This window comes from Crassostrea angulata, chromosome 2, assembly GCF_025612915.1.
Source record: "Crassostrea angulata isolate pt1a10 chromosome 2, ASM2561291v2, whole genome shotgun sequence".
NCBI lineage: Eukaryota > Metazoa > Mollusca > Bivalvia > Ostreida > Ostreidae > Magallana > Magallana angulata.
In genome coordinates, this window is record NC_069112.1 from 79,982,246 (window position 1) to 79,999,819 (window position 17,574).

The window sequence follows — 17,574 nt, forward strand, 5'->3', positions numbered from 1 at the left end:
CACCCAATGTTTAACATCAGTGTCAATAAATGTAACATAGATTTTGAGAAATAATCCCGGTCAAAGTATGTTTGCGGTGATTCAAATTATATCGTTTTCCAGCCGTATTTTAGCATCAGAACGCCTTAACATTGCTGCAAGGGCTGGAAGAATTTTTTTTTTTGGCCTTAGTACCCCTGATTTAACTTTCATTTTTCACTGATTTCCTTATACATATACTTGTTACAATTAATCCTCGCTTCGCGAGGCGGGCTTCGCCTGCCTCTCGCTGCGCTCGGTATTAGTACACATGCACTAGGCCATTGCACTTACTATGAATGTTTATAGATATTTTAATGCGTATATGTGATATATATGTTTACCAGTGCTGGATATGCCTAGTCATTATATACTCCTCATAAAATGTAATGTCCGCCATAATGTATACATATGAACTTCCAGATTCCTGTCACTTACCAGCTGTATGTTTACCGTCGATCAAACACAATAATATGCATTCTAATTTCGTTATGCGACACTCCTTGCTCATGTATGGATTTAGAGGGGGAGAAGCCCCCCCCCCCCCCCCCCCCCCCGAAAATTCAATATTAATAACTTCACACATGCAGTAAAGGGAAGAGAGGGTCCGGATCCCATCCCCCCGAACAATTTAATTTTATTAATTATATTTAATAAAATCTCCGACTGCGAAAGTGTGAAGATGCGACGGCGAAGCGCAAAGGTGCGAATGCGAAGGAGCGATACTACTATCGCTCCGTCGCCTTCGCAACATTGCACTCTCGCCTTCGCAACTTCGCACTTTCGCCCTCGCCTTTTTTGATAGTATTCAGAAAATCTCGGTCGATTACATAGGATTTGATGCAGGCACCGTACTCGCCAAGGTTTTCCGAGAAATCCATGATATGATTGGTACGCATGCGCTAGGCCATGGTGCTTACTATGAATGTTTATAAATATTTTAATGTGTATATGTGACATATGTTTACCAGTGCTGGCATTGCCTAATTATTATATACTCCATCTACAATGTAATGTCCGCCATAATATAATTATACATATGCACTTCCAGACTCCTGTCACTTACGAGCTGTCTGTTTACCGAGGATCAAAAACAGTTACATCTAGTTTCATTATGCGACACTCCTTGCTCATGTATGGATCTAGTGGGGGAGAGGGTTCGCCCCCGGAAAATTCAATATTAATAACTTCACACATGCAGAAAAGGGGGAGAGAGGGTCCGGATCCCATCCTCCTGGAAAATTTAGTTTTATTAATTATCCATAATTAAATCTACGAAATATGTCTCGGAACCATTGTCCGGTTCATTGTTCATTGTCTGCCTCAGATGTCCTTTTATACAGCTAAAATTGTCATTAAACGATAGAGAGCTCCACAATTATAAAAAGGCGAAGGCGAAAGTGCGAAGATGCGAAGGCGAGAGTGCGAAGTTGCGATGGCGAAGGAGCGATAGTAGTATCGCTTCTTCGCCTTCGGAACTTCGCACTTTCGTATCTTCGCGCTTCGCCGTCGCATCTTCGCACTTTCGCTCCCTCGACGTCGCACTTTTGCCTTTGCAACTTCGCACCTCGACCTAAAGGCGAAAGTGCGAAGGTCGAAGTGGCCCCATCGGAACACCATACTTCTTCGCCTTCGCAACTTCTCACTTTCGCCTTCGCATCTTCGCGCTTTGCCGTCGCAACTTCGCACTTGCGTTCCTTCGCCGTCGCACCTTCGCACTTTCGCCTTCGCAACTTCGCACTCTCGCACCTCGACCTAAAGGCGAAAGTGCGAAGGTCGAAGTGGCCCCATCGGAACACCATACGATATAGACTTATAGAGCAAAGAAATAGTTTAACTAGTATCAAATTTAACTATTTTTTCATTCCAGTATATAAATGTGCACTCGGTTCATAGTAGCTGCAGAGCTGTAGCTCTCCGGGGAAAAAAATATCGACAGACCGGAGAGCTACAGGGCCAGCCATTGAAAAAATTGAATATTTATTGCGCAGAAAAACATGCGCTAGTTGTCGACTAATTTACCTTATTTATACGCAAATTCTGTGAAAACAATTAATACCATTAAATTCTTCATGCAATTTACTACTGATATCGTTTTCGTAATAAGAAGACGAACACTAATACAGGATTGACGCAACAGGTATTATATTTTCATCCCAGTTATCACGTGGTTTCTTTGTAATCTTATTCAGACAGAGAGAGAGAGAAGGAGAGAGAGAGAGAGAGAGAGAGAGAGAGAGAGAGAGAGAGAGAGAGAGAGAGAGAGAGAGAGAGAAGGGAAACAGGCAGACAACATTTCAACATGCTAATGAATAACTTACAACAAGGCACTGATACGGTATAAAGACACACACTCCACCCCCCCCCCCCACCCGCTCTAAGCTCAACGTCAGGGGTGATCAGTGTCTGGGTCGATAAATGTTGGCTGGCTTACAGAACATAAGTAAAAATGACCAAGATTATTCTCTTTAAATAATTTCTGTACTTTACATAAAATCAATTACAGTAAAACACGCTTATATAATCCAAATCCCGTCGACTTATTGCCAAATCCATTAGTAATCTTATGCATTTCATGCGCATATCAATTCCAGGGCGCTCCCTTTTAAAAAAAATATTTCGATTTCGTTTTGCACTTTACAGGCGCCCTTATATTTTATGGTTCAAAAATTTCTATGAATTTATTTTCACTTTTATGTAGTCAAAATTGATATTACTTTTGTTTCGTTCGATTTCGTTTCGTTTCGTTTCGATTTTGTTTCGCACTTTACAGGCGCCATAAAAAAAACTACCGTTCTCGTAAGAAGAAGACGAAAACCTCTACAAGATTGACGCAATAAGTATTAAATTTTCATCCCAGTTACCACGTGGTTTCTTTGTTATCTTATTGAGAGAGAGAGAGAGAGAAAGAGAGAGAGAGAGAGAGAGAGAGAAAGAGACAGACAGACAGTAACATTTCAACATGCTAATGAACAACTTACAACATGTATACAATGATATGATATGATAATATATAAAGCGAAGGTAGACATTGACATGATATAAAGACCCCCCCCCCCCCCCGCCCTCGATCAGGAGTGACCTGTGTTTGGGTCGATAAATGATAACTTGCTTACAGAACATCAGTAAAATTGACCAAAATTATTCTCTTTAAATAATTTCTGCACTTAACATAAAATTTATTAACAAATATTGTATTCAATGTTCGAAATCCCGTCGACTTTTAGCCAAATTCATTAGTAATCTTATGCATTTCATGCGCAGATCAAAGCCAAGGTGCTCCATCCCTCCCTGGCGAATTCCCATAGTATAGTTACCGGAAATATAGCTCGGATCCCACGAGTAAACACCCCCCTCCAACTTTCCACTGAGAAATATTCGTTGTTCAGTGGATTTGTTTCTTTTGACCCCACAACCGCCAGTAGTGTCCTGTATTCCGTCGGATGGATCTCAGGGAATGTATTGTGACCTACAAAATGATTATTTTGAAACAGTAGTAATGTCGCTTGTTGACTTCACATACATGTTATCGTTAATACTAGTGGTGCTTAATTCAAAACTAATATTGATCTTTCATTAAAACGTCGGCATCTTTGATTAAATGACTGTTTATAAACTTAATTACTGAATACACGTGCACTAGTGCAAGCACTCGTACATATTTCCATAGCAAGATGCACATGTAATAGTGCTACTTTATTTGCACAATCATGTATTCCATAGCAAAATACACGTGTAAATAATTCTACTTTATTATTACGTGTATGCCATTATGATAGCAAAATACCTGTGTAATAGTGCTACTTTACCCGTATATACATGTATTCCATGGCATGTGTAATGGTCAACTGATGGTTCTAGTTCACCCCTGCGAATGTGTTCGGAATGTTTTCTTTATCGTTGCTAAGTATGTAATAAATCAAGAGGTGCTTCCATCCTACTTTGATTTATGTTAAAGCATGAAACTATATAATGATATATGTATTAGTTCATCCTCTGGCGGTTGTTTTGAAATAAACGATGATATTTTGAACAGTGTTATCGTTCGTGTTCAACCACTCTACACGTGGTTGAAAATATAAATATTGGGTTGCTTGATAAAACCATAGCCATGTTTAATGCTCTTGGTTTGCATTACCAAGATTTGAAAAAAAAATGAATTGGTGTTTGTTTTGAATTAAAACTTAGTATATCGAGCCAATTTTAAAGAACATTCTGCATAAAATAGTATAGAGAGAGCAAAGAATACGCTCGCGAGCGCTCGCTAAATTTTGTGTTGCGGGTATAGGGGATTTTGGCGAGCGCTGGCGAATGCTCACTCTGTTGAACACGCCTCTGTTATTGGAACAGATATATGGGTCAGTAATAGGAGTGAGAGTCAGACAGAGATTTCAACAATAAAAGCGTAACCAGAGCATCTGAATTTGAATGGTTTCAAGTCATTTTATTTTATTTTTGTCTGTAAGATTTATGTCATAATATTTTATGTTTTACTTAAAAAAACAAGCCATGAGAGAGAGAGAGAGAGAGAGAGAGAGAGAGAGAGAGAGAGAGAGAGAGAGAGAGAATTTAGAGAGACGTACGTTATGTGTATCTAGCTGAAGAAGTAAATAGGTTGAGTTATTTCCCTTTTACTCCGAGTCATGACATCGCAGTCAACATGTAGATGAATAACTTACAACTACTGTCTAGTATACGATGACACGTAATGCCACGTCAAGAGATGTCGGACACGGTCTTCCTTGACCAAGGCCCGTAGGATCGTTTTTGAGAGCGAGGGAGGGGGACAAACCCACAAAATTTCTAGACAAGCAAAGCATTGTAACATCGTAATCAGTATTTCTGGTATTCTTATTAATTTACCCCTATCATTTTTTATATAGGGACATACTTTTAAAAAAAACTGTGCGGGGGGCGGGGGGGGGGGGGTTCCATTGAATTTTTATCTTCTTTTTTTTTTACTTATGTAGATCTAATAAAAGTTTCCGCTTAAAATAAAATGGGGAGGGGGCAGACCCGCCCCCCCCCATTCGATGCTACGTGCCTGTAAGCTTTGTTGGTTGAAGAGTATGCCGTGTCATTGTAGGCGCTGGCACGATAAAGACCCCCTACCCCCCCCTTTCCAAAGTACAAAGACAGGAGTGACCAGTATATAGGTCTATAAATGATGGCGTGATTCCAGTGTATGCTTATAAATGACTTACAACATGTATACAATGATAAAATAATACAATGATAAATAAATAAATGTATCGAAAGTGAGGGTCATATCCTGACCAGCGCTGGCGAGATAAGGACCCCCCCCCCCTCCCCCCCCCCCCCCCCAGCACAAAGTCAGGAGTTAACTGAGTAAAGTACATCGTATTCCGCTTAAATGTATAAACAGTATCAGCGCTTTATTCTACGTATATAATGCAGTAAGCCTATGTTAATGGAATGTGTACAGATCAAGATATAACGCGTTAATTGTCAGTGACAGCTAGCAGAGAATCATTTTTTGTTCACACTATTCTCATTTTACTTTTAAAACAAATCATCATAAATTAAATTAAACATTGTAAGCATGCACGGAATCAGCACCTTTGAACTTCCTCCCCTTAAATTCCCCCTTAACCCACCTCCAACCCACCCAAACCCGGCAAACAAATACCCCCCCCCCCCCCCCCCACACACACACACACACTTTCTAAAAACAAATTCTAGTTTCGTGCATGCCTCTTGTGTTTTAACACAATATAGGTCAATTTATTTAATTATTTCATAATTCATCAAAGTGTAATAGAAATATATTGGTGATATGTTTCATCGAACCCCTTCTCAGTACCATATATTCAAACAGATTGATTGATTTCACACGTTTATTATATCTCCGTACCCTCTTTATCTTTCTATCAATGCTCTCTATTTGTGTGTATTATTTGTAAATTAGAAAAACGGGCTAGGGAAAAGAAACTCTTTTTTAAGATTATAAGATTCATCGCATAGTCTATCTATATCATGGCATGCGCAGATCTAGATCCCCCCCCCCCCCCCCGGAAAAATGAAAATTTAATAAATTATCGCAAAAATGTCTCGGACCCCCCCCCCCCCCCCGGGCAAACACAGTTATCCTTTGGACCCCCCCCCCCCCCCTGGAGAAAAGGTTTCATAATCGGCGCATGCATGGTAATTGTCGCAAATGTTTATCGTTTCTTTAATATCTCTATATAATGGCAATGGCGGTCAGATTTCTAATTTCATTCAATTTTACGTTTATAATTTGATTTGATTGAAATGCATATGCCGACTATTCATGACATTTTGTTCAGTGACTTCAGTTCAACAAGTGCGATATTTGTGCTGCTGAAATAAACACGATTTCCGGTGTCAGTCAGAACAATACAGCGTGCTAATTATAAATTGATGAAACTTCTTAAAAATTGTAAACAAGTCACAGAGTACATCGGCTTCTGGGTAGGAAGATACAATATCATAAGTGTTAAATAATTATCAAAACAAATTCTGACCAATGTTACTTGGAAATATGTAGACATACAGGATTGTTTTAGAAGTGCATCTCTTTGTACATGACATTTTGTGTTACAGAAGTAGATACACCATCACACCCACTGTACAGAAATTCCTGGACTGGATCCACCTCAACCACTCCGTAAATTCCTGGATCCACTACATCTTCTTCTTCCACTGGGTTTGAAATTTTCATATTATTCATGATGTATTCAACCACAGCCCCCCCCCCCCCCCTTTCCCCGCAAACACATAAAAAAAAGTTTTCTTTGAGCATATACCGGTAAATAACTGAAATATAAATGAGATTAAATGATTAAGAAAACTATGTTGATGATAAATACATTTATAAGTAAATATTCCAATAGCTTTTTATTTTTGAATGATTCATTTTCTGAGGCCAAACCGTGGGACCAAAACGACTTGGGGTCGAAACTATAGGATGCCGAAACGACAAGCGTCACTGTGACGTAAATCGAACAGACGATAGATCAGAGGCAGCAAAACGAAGGATATTTTTACCCTTTTAGATCGATAATGGTTCCTCGTGTAAGAAATGAAAGTACAGGTGTGTTCAAATGCTGTTTATATCGTACAATGGGGTCTACCTGTGGAATTAATTATGCCAGCGAACACGGAACGGAAAGTCTCGAATTTTCTCCAAACCAACTATGTACATATAGTGTTTTTACACCTATATCATATGTGGGTTGCCCCGAACTTACCGATACATAGCTGATTTGGTCTGTATTGGAATACGGCTTGTTCTCGTTCAGGCAGCAGTCCAAAGAGTGATCGGGGTCTTCGCCACGGGCTCCCGCCAGGTGACGTCACAGCCCGTCATCATAGGTAACTCGTCCTTGGAGTAGTCGACAACCACTACACTCCCCTCCGTTTTCTTCGAAGGGACTCGGCCCACACTACCAGTGGGTCAGCTCCGTCCACTCCACTAAGCTGGACTTACAACCAACACATCACCAGGGGGCGCGTAACGCCCATCCCAATCAATACTGGGATCAACATCCCAATCTATACTGGGATCAACAGCCCTCACTTTTACGAGTTCAAAATACGGGCAGATGGGGCCATACAAGACATGATGGCCTCCGCCCAATAGAAAACGCCAACTATTAACCGTCCAGGAAACAGGGTCTGGGGGGGGACATAGGAGGGCGCGTACCTACCACTCCTCCAGGATCAAGATGTGGACCCGGCGGGCTCCAGCATATCCGCGAGGGTAGTCTACTGCCATGTACCCTCCTGTCGCAGTCCCAGGTGGCGGGCGGGGGAACTCCGGAGAGAACTCTACTCCCCTCGCTCTTCCTGCAACCCAGGGGTCCCAGGGCTCCAAGGCGCCCACCAGCTCATCCTCGGACGAGGTCGGGTCTGGGCCATAGTCCTCCGGCTCCTCCTCGGGCGGGGTCGCTGCTTCATCTACTTCGGTCTCCTCCCGTCTGAAGCTCTCTCGAGGGGTAGTCGCTTCCTCGTCCTCGGACTCCTCCTGTCTGAAGCTCTCTGGAGGGGTAGTGGCGTCCTCATCCTCGGACTCCTCCAGGCAGATGCTCCCCAGGACTGGGGGATCAGGGGCATCCCAGTCCTCATGGCAAGGAGCCGGGGGCGGGGGTGGCAAGAGCCTCAACATCCCGTACTGTGACAAGGGGTGTCCGCTGACTGTCTCGTTGCTCCACAGCTCCCGGTAGGCCCTCCTTAGGTCCGGGCCCAACCGGGAAACTAGATGTGCCTGAACCCTCCAATGTAACAGGAGAGCGGGATGTAACCGACCGAACAGGGCAAATCGGTGAGGGGGGTCCTCCCCCACGAACCGGCACAGTGCCTCCATGGCCCGATTCAAATCGCTGGGAACACCGGCGGCGGGCTCCTGGAACACTTCGCCTGTTGGGACGTCCCTCGCCAGGTCCTCTGGAGTGGCTCCTTCCCCCAGCAGGTGGTGAGACATCCACATAAGCACGCGGTACCGGAGGCTGGCCCCCGCCTCAGGGGGCACAGACCTCCGGAACACTGGATGTAGGTGGGCCACTGTCACATGAGTTCTCATGGTGCGGGTCCGCACCAGGCACCCCAGGAACGGGCAAGTCGAACTCGGCCCTCTCGAACCTCTCCTCCTCGCGGCCCCCGGTGGTGGGGGGGCCTGCGGGGCCTCTTCTTCATCGTAATCATCGTCATCTCTGTAAAACAAAAAGACCCTATTAATAGATATTCCCCCCATACACGTCGGACACACGAACTGGTCCATAGTGGTGGCGTCCTCCGGCGAGACACCCACACACAAGCCGTGGTACCAGCGGTCGCACTGTTCACACTGGACCATTAGCTTTCCGTCATCAGGACGATGACAGAGGCAATAGAGCTCGGTATCTGTGGATGTTTCTGGTGACTCGCGTAACACTAAATTCATTGCCCGGGAGAAGGTAGCAGGGGCATTACAGAGACCAAACCCCATTCTCCGGAACTCAAATAGGCCATACCGGGTAATGAAGGCAGTTTTCTTTCTGTCCTTGGGGCTGATCATAATTTGATGAAATGCGGAGTTAGCATCTAGCTTCGAGAACCACACATTTCCCGAGAGGGTATCAAGGCACTCATCAATGAGGGGAAGGGGAAAAACATCCTTCCGGGTGACATTGTTCAACCGGCGGTAGTCGAGACACCACCTGACTTGTCCGTCCTTCTTACGGATGAGGACTGGCGCTGAAGCCCACTCGGACATGGAGGGCTGGATCACTCCAGCGTCAAGCATCTTTTTGAGGTGCGCCTCCTCTTCGCCCGCAAAGAACACAGGAGTACGCCGCATCCTCTCCTTGACTGGCGGTGCATCTGCAGTGTCAATCTCATGCTCAAGGGCAGTGAAGTTTCCAAAATCAAACGCACTCCGGGCAAACACATCTTGGAACTCAGACAGCAGGCTAGCAAGTTGGGACCGCTCCTCATCACTCAACTCCGCAGAGGATCGTTCTAGCAGGTCCTGCAAATGGGTGGGTACTTCCGGTGGTGTGCCCTCGGGCCCACTCTCAGCCATGCTACGCACCTCCCTCATCAAATAGGGCACCGGCACGTATGGCTCCGCCTCGACTGCCTCTCCGATAACACTGCCCTCCTCCAAGGACACATCCTTTCCAGACGCATTAACTAAGCAAGCCAGGGACGCCTCTCCCGCAGCGTGATACGTATGTGGCATGAGTACGGCATCCGACAAGTCCTCAATCCTTGGCACAACCAGGTAATCTGACAGTCTTCTCTCTAGCCTAAAAGGGCACATGACTACAGAGCCTGCAGGAACTCGAACCTTCCTCACCAAAGTCACATTGGCTTCCGTCCGAGCATTCCCCCGTCCATAGGTCATCTGAATTGTCTCACCGCCGAGAATCAGTATCCCATGCCTCAGGTCAAGCTGAGCACCGTGGTCTCTCATGATGTCCATCCCCAGTAGCATCTGGTCCTTGAGAGGAGCAACATACAGGTCAACCTTAAGTGTGCGCTGGCCCACACGAAAATCAAATGGTCCTGCTACAAAACCCTTAAGTCTCGCTCCGTGTCCTGCCTGCAGCAAGGTAACATGCCTTTTAATAGGGGGCTTTTGTTCTAGCTGGTCATAAAACATCTTCCCTAGGACACTAACCTCTGCCCCGGTGTCCGCCACGGCCTCTATAGATAACCCTTGGATCCTCAATGGAACCGAGTAACTGGTCTGTGGGCGTACCTGCCCCACCACCACACACAGGTCCTCTACCTCCCCGGCCGTCTCACTGGACTGGGGCATCCAGTCCTCTTCAATGTCCTCCATGACCTCAACCTCAGTCTCCCTAAACTCGGCAATCTCTACACTGAAATCCGGCACACGCTCAGGACTCTGGTCGGTTGGAGTTGAGAATCCCCTCCCCGGAACCACAGGTTCATCATCAGAAAACAGATCGGGTGACTTGGACCGCTCAAATCTCACCTTCAGCCCACTACGTGCCTTCCCGCTCTTAATGCAAGAGCGGGCCTCAGCTACTTGCTGGTCACAGCTTGACTTCTCCGTAGGTTGTCCCTGAACTCTATCATCTACTGGGTGCCTTCCTGCCTCCGTACTTCTATCCGGGGTCAGCATGCGCACGGCTCCTGAAGGCCGATTCTCACTGGAGGATCTATTCCTGAACCTAGGTCCTCCGTGGTTCCCCTCTGCTGGATTGGCACCTCGATTGGGTGGGGGTGTCTCTCTGCCCCACCCACCCCTCCATCTGACCTACGCCTATTATCCAAAGGGCACTCCCGACGGAAGTGTCCCCTTTCACCGCACCCGTAGCACATACTTTCCCTGGGACCCCCACTCTTACTCATAGGTGATGGGGTGGCCTCAAGCTTCCCTCCGGCTTCCCTCAGGGCCATCTCCAGTTGATACACCCGTCCTCTCAAGTCCTGCACCTCTTTACTCTCTGACAAGGCGGGGGTGTCTCTCTTCTCCCTCAGGGCTTCTTCTAGCTTAGATACACGGCTCGCAATCTCATCATTAGACTTCCTGTCTGCCTCCACTCCCTCTGACCAAGCGGCCTCCTCTGTCAACTCCCTCACTGTCGCATGCCGGTGAGGCTTGCTGCGGCGCGAATGTTGGTAATACTGCATTCTGTCCAATGCCTCCTCGACCGTCTTAGGGCTGCCATCCAGCGCATGCAGGCCAGCGTCAACATCTTCCGCACCATAGCATAGGCGGGGGATGGCCTGGGTTTGAATGTCTGGCAACTGGGGGAAAGCTCGTGTGGCTAATGTGAGCACACGATCTGCCCATTCTCTCAGGGACTCACCGCTGTTCTGCGTTGCAGATTGGAAATTGAGTTGGTGGGTGAGATCCGGAGCCGAGGTACCAAAGCGCTTGTTAAACTTCTTGAGGATGTCCTTAAACCGTGGACGGGGACAGACTTCCAGTAGGAGAGTATAATACTCGCTGGCTGCGCCCTCCAGAAAAAAGCAGAACTGGTCATGTTGCTCGGCCTTGGTCCATTGCTGGCTGCGCGAGAGCCTCACGAACTTATGAAGGAACGCCTTCCAGCTGGATTTGCCATCATACCGCAGGTCCTTGTACTTTGGCTTGCTACGGGGCGCCGGTGGCCTATCGCCGTGACTGCGTAATGTGCGGCGCGTGGTAGTGGTAACAGGGTGGGGCAAGGGCTGGGTAGGTAATGCAAAGGGTGGACGATGTTGCCGGGTCAGCAAACTGGGCGGCCCAGCGGGGGCCTGGGTTCTCCCGTAATCAGGTGAAAGGTCCCTGGGTGGGGGGCCATTGGGTTGCTGTGGGGCATGAGCATGTATGCTAGGATTAAGAAAGTGTACCCCGGTCTCCCTGGGAGAGGACTCGTACATTTGTGGGTAAACCTGAGCTACTCTACCTCCCCCCTCCTGTCTAAAATAATAAGGCTGGGGCGGCACCACAGGTGCAGGGGCAGGGTAACCAAGGCTGCTAGATGGAGGTACGAACAGGCCCCAGGGGGTGCCATCAGGGCTAACTACAGTTTGATAGCCCGGGAGGGGGTAGGGCGTGGTATGTGCATAGCCTGGGTCGACATGTGACTGGTGTAATTGCCCCGAGGTGGAAGTCCCCCCACTAGATGTCACTACAATCTGTCCCTGGGTCGTAGAGGTCTGCGTTGTAGAGCCCTGCACTTGCAAATCGGTGAGCTGGGCCGAACTAGGAGCTACATAATTGTTCCCCGGAAACGGATTCGTCAGGACTGAGGAGGCCCCCAGGTGACTGGCATGCTGACCCCCCAAGGGCTGGGGTGCGGGGCCTGTGGCCCCAGCAGGAGAGGGGTGGGGCTGCTGACCAGGGGTGGGTGGGGAATCAAAGACCAAGGCCTGGGGTGCCAGTACAGGACTGGCTGAAGATACCGGCTGAGGCAAAATAACAGGATCCCTGGACTCAAGTGTAGCCTTAGCACTATGGCCTGGCGGGGATTTCCCAGGGGTAGGGGCCACATAAGAACCGCATGAAATGGGGTCCCCATATATAGCACTGGGTGGGACAAAGTCATTATCCCCCACCGGCGAACTGCATCTTATCACAGACCCCTGACTTACACCTGAATGTACTTCACTAGGGACCTGAAACTGTGCTGGCCTAATATAACTGGCACCCTGGGTACTACCAACCCCCCTCCCCTGACGGTTGGGCAACGCAGTTTCACCCCGAAGGTACCCCGTACTACTCACCGGGGGGTGACTTTCTTCCTCGCTGTCTGAAGCAGAGTACATGTGCGCTTTCACCGATGGTCTAGGAGTGTAAAGGTGCTCATCCTCTTCATCACTTAGCCTACCATAACTATGCTTGCGAGACGAGCGCCCAATTTGAACAGAAGGTTCCCCCATGGGCGTTATGGTGTCATCGCTATCACTTTCGCTAAGCCCTAACGCTGCAAAGGCGTTCTCTAAAGAATCGTTCATTTTCAAAATGGCGCACACCGGAGCACGTGGCCAAGACAGAAAAAATAGTGCAAAGATAAATGCAAAATATAAAAGTATGATGCAAAAACAACGTTGCCTAAACAAATAAAAGAATCCTACTCTAAGCTAACAATACTATCATAGAATGCTATATGTTCAATAAGTTTAACCACGCGGAGCCCCCAAAATGGCGGCTACACACGTTTATTTTGAAAAATTTGACTCAAGAAGAAAAAATTCTGACAGACTACGGGAAAAAAAATTTCCTTTCGCTAAATCGGAGTTCGGGCCTCGAGTTGGGCGCCAATATAGTGTTTTTACACCTATATCATATGTGGGTTGCCCCGAACTTACCGATACATAGCTGATTTGGTCTGTATTGGAATACGGCTTGTTCTCGTTCAGGCAGCAGTCCAAAGAGTGATCGGGGTCTTCGCCACGGGCTCCCGCCAGGTGACGTCACAGCCCGTCATCATAGGTAACTCGTCCTTGGAGTAGTCGACAACCACTACATACAATTAAATGACTACCGGTAAGTTTTTATTTGTGTTTTACATAGATACAGTGGATAAGAGGAAGAAAGAGACAAACATGGTCATCAGGCTACATAATTCCTGATACCTTTGGGCAAGTGTTATGGTATTAAATCATTCTTTAAGCAAATTAATGTGTACTGGTGTCAGATAAAATTTGTGTTAGGGGCCCCTAAAATTGTAAAAATTTTGGGGAGTTGTTTTATGTCAACAAACAACATGTACCGATACATGTAGATCTCAGTGATTTCAGAGTGACCAATCATCAGACAGAACCACTCTGCCCTGGACCCACTGGTGACCTTGGGTGACCCCCAGACCCCTTGATGTAAAATTGGACCCACTGATGTTTAAAAGATAAATAAATGAAAAAAAAAGGATTCTTCTTTTGAAAATTTTGTTCACTGGCCAATGTGATTTTAGATCTCATTAGTCTAAAATATTAGTAGAATTCAATCTTTAAGTTGACAGACTAAATGTTTATGAAAATACATGTTGGCTTTCATTATATACGTAGACAGTTTGAAAAAAATAAATAAATAATTACTAAATGTCCATTAAAGTGTAAAATAATATGTGAATCATTGTAAACTGGTGGGCTGTATTGCGCAAGGTTGAATTTCTGAATAGATACATGTAAATTAATGTTTCCATGAAAGCATTTACGTAGGATATTAAACCTCTATGTCAATGTGCATGTTATATTTATGTTGAACTTGAGGACAACATCAATTTAAATGTTTATTTAAATACATTCATGAATCAATGTTGATCTTTATTACTTACATGTACATGTATCTAAGCTGGAAGTTAATATGATATTGTCACTGAAATATTTATTTAGAATATACCAGTTTGTAATATTTTGTGGTCTCTTTACAGGTTCCTGGTGTAATGGGATGCAGTAAACTAATTGACTAAAGAAAGAATATATGTGGTATAGTAGTCATGTATTGTTACTATTACATGTATTATGTAGCTAAACTCTGTATTTCTAGGTCACCTGAGTCATTCAGGAGACTTATTGCTATCACAAGTTCGTTGTCGTGTGTCATTCATAGACACTATGGTATATATCTAAGAAATGGGTATGAGGGCAGTAGTCATTGTGTTAGTCCATGGGTAAGAACTGTTGCCGGAGGGCATAGGTCGAGGACATCAATTTCTTACCAAGGAACTGACACTATAACTGGGGACTTTCAAATAACCAGGGTAGGGGGGGGGGGGTAGCCAATTATATGTCATAAGCCAGTTATTAATATCAATGTATAGTATATATCGTTTTGAAAGTTCCCATTATACATGTACATATATTTGATAATTAGGTGTGAATTGAGTTTTGATAAAGTTATAGTCTGTTCTCTACCTGGGGTAAAGAAAAACTACATTTACATGTATTTTGATATGTTTTACAGTGCTAGTGTTGTGGCGAGCGCAGCAAGAATTACACATACCTTGCATCATTGTCAAGATAGTGTTATTTAGGTATCAACGGACGTCAAAGAATTTGATTGCGAGAGAGAGAGAAAGAGAGAGAGAGGGGGGTCTCTGTTTGTAGGTGTGTAATTTCCCACTTTCAAATTTAATGGTTTGACTATATGCAGTATCTGCATCAATTTTTTTAACTGTTCATTTTTTCACTTTATTCTTTTTTATTTAGTTCAAAATGTCTTACATGCATGCACAGTTAGCTTAAACTGATTGGATCGATATGACAGTAAAATATGGCTCTTGCTAGTATATATTTATATAATCTCTATATAAAAACAAATAAAAACAAATCATATTTCCTTGAGGCTGGTATCGCAGTCTATACTGATAAAGTTTGTTCACGCATTATGTAAAGATGTTTGATCCACCTCTAAGAGTACATGTTTAATGGAGAAAGTCAGAGATAGTGAGACAAAGAGAGTCAGAGTACATGATGGTCAGGAAAGAGAATTAGAGAAAGAAAGAGAGAGAGAGAAAGAGTACATGTTAAAGAGTGAATGTTAGAGAGAAAGAGAGAGAGAGAGAAAGAGAGAGAGAGAGAAGGTCAGAGATAGAGAGACAAAGAGAGCAAGAGTACATATTGCTCAGGAAAGGGAATTAAAGAAAGAAAGAGAGAAAAAGAAAAAACATTTTGGAGAGAGAGAGAGTACATGAATATTTGCAGTTTTTGAAATGGAATTTGGTATACATGTTTATCATGATAATATCTAGGTCAAGTTCAATATTGGGTACGATCAAGCAATGTTCAACAGAGTTATGGCCCTTGAACAAAGAACAATTCCAGTTATTAGCTCACCTGAGCTAAAAGCTCAAGTGAGTTTTTCTGATCACTTTTTGGTCGACGTCCGTCTGTCTGTTTGTCCATCTGTCTGTCTGTCTGTAAACTTTTTACATTTTTGACATCTTCTCCACAACCACTTGGCCAATTTCAACCAAACTTGGCACAAAACATAATTGGGTTAAGGGGATTCAAGTTTGTTTAAAAAAAAGGGGCACACCCTATTTTAAGGGGAAATAATTGAGATTTATAGAAAATTTGAAGATATTTTTTAAAAATTTACTTCTCAAAAACCAATAGGCCAGAAAAGCTGAGACTTGCGTGGAAGCATCCTCAGATAGTGCAGATTCAAGTTTGTTCAGATCATAGTCCCTGGGTGTAAGGTGGGGCCACAATAGAGGGGGGGGGGGTCAACTTTTTACTTAGAAATATAAAGAGAACTTTAATTTTACATCTTCTACTCAGAACACGACTGGCCAGAAAAACTGTAACTTGTGTGAAGTATCATCAGGTAGGGTAGAATTAAGTTTGGTCAAATTATGATCCCTTGGGGTAGGGTAGAGGCACAATGGGGACCGGTTAAATCTTTACAAAGGAATATATATTGTGAAAAATCTTTTTCTAAAAAGAAACATTTTCTTAGAAAAGGTGCAACATAAGTAAAAGCAACCTTAGATAGTGCAGACTCAAATTTGTCAAAATCATATTTTTCAGGAGTAGGATGGAGCCACATGGGGTGAGGGGGGTCCAATTTTACAAAGGAAAACATTTTAAATTCACCAAAACTCAAATGTTTTAATATATGGTTTTACCTATATGCAAGCATTTTGAGATATTTTTGATTTTTTAAAATTGTTAAGTTTAGACTTTGGCTTCTGGACAATTCTTGGGCTTCACAAGTTTGATGTAGGTTTATATCCCATTTGAATTAGATTTTCTTGAGAACTGTAATGCTCAATATGTAAAATGACTATACTGTCATTACTGTGACAAAAAAGGATAAATGATGAACAGAATATCCAGGGAAAAATGATTTTTTTTTTAAATACAGGATCTGTTAGACTACATTGTTCATATTTTTTTTTGTATATTACTCTGTTAAGCTGATTTTATGTCAATTGTTGCTCAGGTGAGCATTGTGGCCCATGGGCCTCTTGTTTGCAGTTTCTGATCATTTTCTTCGCAGAGGATGAACATATTGAAATGAAATTTGGTATAACGGTTTATTATGATAATATCTAGGTCAAATACGATATAAGTTTTCAACAGAGTTATGGCCCTTGGACCGTTATTTGCAGTTTCCGCTCATTTTGTTCACAGAGGATGATTTATAAACATTGAAATGAAATTCAGTATACAGGTTTATCATGATAATATCTAGTTCAAGTTTGATATTGGGTACGATCAAGCCATTTTGGACAGAGTTATGGCCCTTGGACATAGAAAAATTCCCATTTTTTGTAGTTTCTGTTCATTTTCTTTGTGGATGTTTCCAAGGGAGGGGGACATTAATTAAATTTGGTATACACGTTTATCATGATCATATCTAGGTCATGTTCGATAGTGGGTACAAAAGAGCAATTTTTGACAGAGCAAGGCTCTTGGACATAGAACAATTCCAGTTATTTGCAGTTTCCGCTCATTTTTTTCACAGAGGGTAAACCGTTGCCATAGTAATCGAGGCTTAAGATGGAAAAATAGCAAAACCTACCTACTTTGAAGCCATATTAGAAGGTTTTGCCCACTAATGTAAACTATCAAAGATATAAAACAGCCTTTGTCCTATTTTCAATTATTTAATTATATCAGAAAATT

General features: G+C 44.0%; 1 protein-coding gene and 1 pseudogene across 1 annotated transcript in view; both read left to right on the top strand.

Annotated features, from left to right (window-relative positions):
- Positions 1-17,574, top strand: part of LOC128172016 (uncharacterized) — a 184,325-nt gene that overhangs the window by 157,277 nt on the left and 9,474 nt on the right. The window lies entirely within an intron of this gene.
- LOC128172015 (uncharacterized) overlaps positions 1-17,574 on the top strand; it is a 65,776-nt pseudogene that overhangs the window by 21,384 nt on the left and 26,818 nt on the right.